Source organism: Lepus europaeus, chromosome 4 (genome assembly GCF_033115175.1).
Source record: "Lepus europaeus isolate LE1 chromosome 4, mLepTim1.pri, whole genome shotgun sequence".
In the NCBI taxonomy this organism is placed as follows: Eukaryota; Metazoa; Chordata; class Mammalia; order Lagomorpha; family Leporidae; genus Lepus; species Lepus europaeus.
Genome location: NC_084830.1, coordinates 139750355 through 139756451, shown reverse-complemented (window position 1 = coordinate 139756451; position 6097 = coordinate 139750355).

Below are 6097 nucleotides of genomic sequence, written 5' to 3'. Positions count from 1 at the left end.
AGCTTGTCCAAAGCCTTTTGAATATGTACCTTGGTGCCCAGAAAGGCCACAGGGTCCCTGACAGCCAGATGTGCTTTCACCTGCCACGTTCCCCTTTCACTCTGCATCCTGTTGACTCTCCCTGCATCACTGCCTCCTCCGGGCTCCTCCAGAGCCAGCTCAGCACAAATTACCACTAAAATACCCCACCTGGCCCTGGTGCATCTTCACCTCTCGTCCAGGAGGGATAAGGTTCCAGGGTAAGGTTGTAGAATTCATTATGGTCACTGGGAAGTTAACATAAGACTATTAGAGAATATGATTCCTAGACATTTGGGTTTCAAAGACAGAGTGAGCCACTTCTCAACAGAGTGAACCAGTTTCAGGGACATGAAATCTGCCACAAGGGCTAAAAAGTCCTTTGAATACAGACAGCTACAGCATCTGATTCCTCAAGATCTCCCTTCCAAAGACAGCCTGCTGCAAAGAATTTTCCCTGGCCAGTCCCCACCCTACCACCCCCCCCCCCAAGTTGCTCAAGGCCCAGTCAGCCACCCGGTTCTACACGTCTAAATCTGAAATCAAAGTCCCAGGCAGGGAGAGGGATTGTCACAAGTAATTGCAACATCCCACAAGAATTTGTTTGGGAGTTAAAGGGAGCCAAACCTGGGCCTTCTCCAAAGCTTGCAAGTCTGAGCTTTTTGAGAGCCACATTTGATCTCTTCCAATGTGTTGAATGTAAATGTTAGTCTTGTGCCTGCTTGGAAGCTTTAGGGGACTCTGTAAGGCTCCTGCAGGCCCACCATGGCGGTGACAGGTGCATCTTTCCCGAGGAGAAGACAGAGTGAGGAGCTGGCTCCCAGAGTTGTGTGTGCATGTGTGTGTGTGTCACAGGGGAGGGATGGATGCTTTGATGAGTGAGGGGTTCCTGGTGGCTGCAGGGAGGGAACCTGAATGGGAGCAGAAGGGGTACAAGCCTCTGGTCCCACTTTTGTGTTCCTTCTCAGCAATTCACACATTCACTCTGCTTGTGCTCACCCTTACTTTATCTCATTTCACTTTGTTTATGTTATCCTCATAGATTGTGCTCTCCCTTTTAACATATAGGAAAAATCCAGGATGGGCGTTTGGCCTAATGGTTAAGTTACCTATGCCCATTATCAGAGTGCCAGGGTTCAAGTCCCAGCTCTGTTCCCTATTTAAGCTTCCTGCCAGTGCAGACTCTGGGAGGCAGCAGATAAAGCAGATAATGGCCCAAATAATTGGGTGTCTGCCACCCACATGGGAAACCCAGATTAAATTCCTGGCTTCTAGCTTTGTCCCCGTACCCTACCCCAAGCTCTGGGGAGTGAACCAGTGAACGAGAGCTCTCCCCTTCTCTCTCTTTGTCTGCCTGCCTCTTAAGTATAATTATAAAGAAAGAAAAAAGAGAAAGAAAGAAGCCATGAAAGTTATAGGGCTCAATCACAGTAGCTACTCTGAATATGTCTCAAGACAGCCCATGGCTGGGATGAATATTTGCAGTCCATAGGGTGACTGCCACTCACTGAGCCCTGACCCTGTGCAAGGCAGTGGGCAGTGCTCTGTGACTCCCTTCAGCCCCCTTGTGAGGCTGACACTGCTGTGTTCTCATTTTGCAAGAGAAGGGACCAGGCCTCCCGAAGTTCAGTGGCTTGCCCCAGGCCTCCCAGGTGGTCAGGAATGGAGGTGGGGGAGGGTGACCTTCAGAGGGCCTAGGACATTGCCCTCGTTCATTTCTTTTGGGAAAGAGTAGGAGGGGGTGCCAGCCAGCCCCACTTGGATGGGGGCATTCACACCAGTTCTTTCCTGTGGGTTTCAGGCCTCCCTCACCAATGGGGATGGAGTGTCAGGGCAGGGAGGGCAGACAAGGAGGTCTGGCTGGCTTCCTTGGATGTCTCATGTCATTGTGGGCATGCAGTACCTAAGGGGCATTTGAACCTTGTCTCCCTCCTGCCAGTTCTTTGGGACTCCAGGAGCAAGGTCTTCCCTGAGAGATAAAGTTTTCCCTGCACCCTGGCCCTTGTTTTGAAGCACTTGAAGAGAGCCAGAGCAGGCCAACACAGATTTTCTACTTGGAAGCCAACAGTCTTACTGACCCTCAGCCCAGTTTCTTTTCAGCATAGCCTAATGTCTGTCTGTCCCCTCTGCTGGTTTACATAGTCTATTAGCCGGCTGGGAGTCAAAGTGCAGCTTGTTCTCAGAATCAGTAAATACTTACTGAGCCACCATGCAGCAAGGGATGCCCACACTGATCTGTGCCTTCGCTTAGGCACAGCGTTCAGGCCCTCAAGCCTGGGTTGGGACCCTGAGGCAACCAAGGAGTTGGGCCCCATGAGTCCCTGAGCTACTGTGAGGATAGCAGGGTCATGCACATAACATACTCACCACACCGGAAACTGAAACTAAATTCTAAAGAGGAGTGGCAGAGAAAAGTGGCTGGGGACTGTGCCCTTCCCTTGTGGAGCCTGTTCCCTTGTGGAGAGAGGAGTGATGGTGGCAGGTGTCCCAGGGTGCACACAGGTACACTCAGGTATGTTTCTGTGTTCACCCAGGCCCCTTAAGAAGCTGGAGAAGGTGGGAGTGGTGAGCCCTGGAAGAATCGTTTCCTTGGAATCTCCTTTGCTGGGACTTGACTGCACAAGAAAGGAAACCTGGCAAAGGAACAGGGGCCCGGGTGGTGCCCTGCTAGGCCAAGGCCCTGCCCCTGCTTCCCTCACCCCTATTCCCACACACCCCTGAACCCCATCCACCCTTACCCAGAAGACTTTTTTTTTTTTTTTTTTTTTTTTTGGACAGGCAGAGTTAGACAGTGAGGGAGAGAGACAGAGAGAAAGGTCTTCCTTTTTCCGTCAGTTCACCCCCCAAGTGGCCGCTACGGCTGGCGTGTTGCAGCCGGCGCACTGGGCTGACCCAAAGCCAGGAGCCAGGTGCTTCTCCTGGTCTCCCATGGGGTGCAGGGCCCAAGGACCTGGGACATCCTCCACTGCCTTCCCGGACTACAGCAGAGAGCTGGCCTGGAAGAGGGGCAACCGGGACAGAATCCGGCGCCCCGACCTGGACTAGAACCTGATGTGCCGGCACCGCAGGTGGAGGATTAGCCTAGTGAGCCGTGGCGCCAGCCCAGAGGACTCTTCTTCCAAGTGATGCTTCCTGGGCCCCTGTGGCAGGGTCTGGTGACAGTGATGGCTGTCCACACTGTACCTCCTCTGAGGCTGCCACATCTGACCAGCACCGCACAGCCCTCCTGTCTGACAGCTGAGTTGCAGGGGATCCCCATTGCCCAGAGGCTCTTGGTGGTTGCTGGCTCTGGTCACGTGACTCTCCTAGCCCCTCATCTGGGTAGCCACAGCCCTCCTCATTGGAAGTGCCTGATGCCCAGTACTTGAGTGTCTGGGCTGTGCAGTCTCTGCCTGCCAGGTCGGACCCAGGGCCTCTTCAGGGCCTGCCCTAGTCTGGTTGGGAGATTACTGTGAAACAGCCCTGTCCCAGAAGCTAAGGCAAGGTGGGGAGGCACACTGCTGAGACAGGAACCAGTGGTCTGTCTCCAACTGCCAGAACATGGCTCTTGGTAGTCACAGTTGGGCATAAGACACAGCTCTAAGACCGTCCCTGGACAGGCTGGGGCAGGAGGGCACAGCAAGGCCTCAAAGTTTCATTCCAGGTTTGCTACATCTTCTGTACAAAGCCAGAGGCTCAGTGGGAAGGCGTCTCCCCAGTTACATGAGAGGTCTGTGATAGGGAAAATGGACTGGGAGGTGAAGCAGGTGCCCACTAGCTCAGGTGGACTGACGGTTCAGAGGCCCTCACGCCCCCTGCTGGTCTCATTCAGGTTCCTGCCTTTTGGTTTCTGACAGCCCTAGGTTTTTTCTCTGTGTGTGTGTGTGTTTGTTTGACCGGCAGAGTGAACAGTGAGGGAGAGAGACAGAGAAAGGCCTTCCTTTTCCATTGGTTCACCCCCCAATGGCCGCTGCGGCCGGCGCACCTCGCTGATCCAAAGCCAGGAGCCAGGTGCTTCTCCTGGTCTCCCATGCAGGTGTAGGGCCCAAGCACTTGGGCCATCCTCTACTGCACTCCCGGGCCACAGCAGAGCTGGACTGGAAAAGAGGCAACCGGGACAGAATCTGGCACCCTGACCGGGACTAGAACCCGGTGTGGCGGCGCTGCAGGCAGAGGATTAGCTTAATAAGCTGCGGCCGGCCAGCCAGCCAGCGCTTGGTTTTTGTTTGTTTGTTTTTTGTTTGTTTGTTTTTTCTGTCCTTCCTTCTTGCTCCAGCTTTCTGGAGCCACTGCTTCCCTCTTTGTAATCTTTTTGCCTTTGGATTTAGCCTACAGCTGCTCCCTCTCCCCTGCCATGACCCAGGCTTCCTCCTCCAAGAGAAAACCCTCTGAGTCTGAGCCATTCCCTTCCCTCCTCTCCCCCCCCTCCCCCCGCTTCCCCACCTGCACATGCACCACTCAGGACCCCCCTGCCCCAGCCAGCACTGCAGCCTGCAGCTCTTGCTCCCTGGCCCCTCCCGTGCAGAAGCCGGACCTTCCCAGGGCCTCTGGCGTGGCCCTCCCCTCAGCTGCAGTGGGGGCTTTCCAAATCCTGTCCACTTAGCTCCAGCATTCATGCTCCAGCCAGCCCCACCATGCTGCACCCCCCCCCCCAACTCCTGCTGCTCGGCCCTTGCTGTGCCCACCATCTCTGGATGTGTCAGTCTCCTGAGACTGGGAGCACCCAGAGGTCAAAAGCTTTTACCTCCAGTAAGGCCTAGGGCAGGGCCAGGCTCCCAGCGGGCACCCAGGGAGCGGTGGTGAATGCCGTTCTTCTCTTCTTAAAACCTCCTGGCACAATCTCACAGCTCTGCGGGTGTGGCAGGCCCGGGGTGTGGCCGAGCTGGCTGAGGCTGCCATTGTCGGGCACTGCGGGAGGAGGGGAGATGCGGGCACATTTTTCAGAAAGGGTGAGGACCAGAGAGAGGGAAGCTCCCCTTTCCAGGGAGACTGGGCAAGGGGAGAGAGGGCCACTCTGGGATGAGCCCTCTGGTGTCAGTGGTCACACTAGCGGAGAAGCCCACACGGGACCCGAGGGCCTGCTCTCATAGCTGCCTTGTTCCGTCGTTTCCCCCGTTCCCAGTCCCCAGCCAGATTCCTGCGTGACCTCGGGCGGCGCCCAGTGCTGCTGTGGACAGCTCATTCCGCGGCGGCGGCGGCTGCCGGCGAGTTCCCGGCGTGTCCCTGGCGCCGCCAGGGGGCGATTGGGGTGCCCGCCGGCTCCTCGGACGCCGGGCGCGCCCGCACTGCGATCGCTCGGAGTGGCAGAGCCCAGGAAGACGCTTCCCTGTGCCGCCGCCGCCCTCAGGGGCCACGACTTCCACCCCGCCCTGAGGCCGGCCGGGTCTCTCTGTGCGCCCAGGCCGGGAGTCGGGTGCAGCCGCCGCGCGCCCGTGCAGGTGGCAGGGCCATAAGCGTGCCCGGCTCCGCGCGCACAGGGCACTGCCCGGCGGCTCCTCGTGCTCCCTTCCCGCCCCTCTGGCTCTCCTGGCAGCCCTGCTCAGCTCTCGCGGCCGCTGGTGATTGAGTAGGCCGCACCCGGGGTGCAGGGAATGAAGGACTCTGGAATTTCAGGAGAGGGCCGGGAAGACGCAGCTCAGTGTCCCTGTGTCTCCTCCCCCTCCGAAGCCGCCGGAGCGCACGCGGTCTCTGCGCCTCGGGCTCAGGCTCGGGCCTGGTGCGTGGGTGGAGACCCAGAGCGGAAGGCCGTGCGCACCTGTTAGAGCCCGCATCGCCTACACCAGCCGCCTGCCCGGGCGTCCACACCTTAGATTGTAAAGGAAAACAACACACACACACACACACAAATTAAAGATTCATTTATTTGAAAGGCAGAATTTACATAGAGAAGAGAGAGAGAGAGAATATGAATCTTTCATTTGCTGGTTCACTCGACAGCGGCCACAATGGCAGGAGCTGGGATGATCAGCAGCCAGGAGCAAGAGCCTCCTCCGGGTCTCCCACGTGAGTGCTGGGGCCCAAGCACTGGTCATTTTCGGATGCTTTCCCAGGCACATTAGCAGGAATGGATCGGAAGTGGAGCAGCCAGGAGTTGAACTGG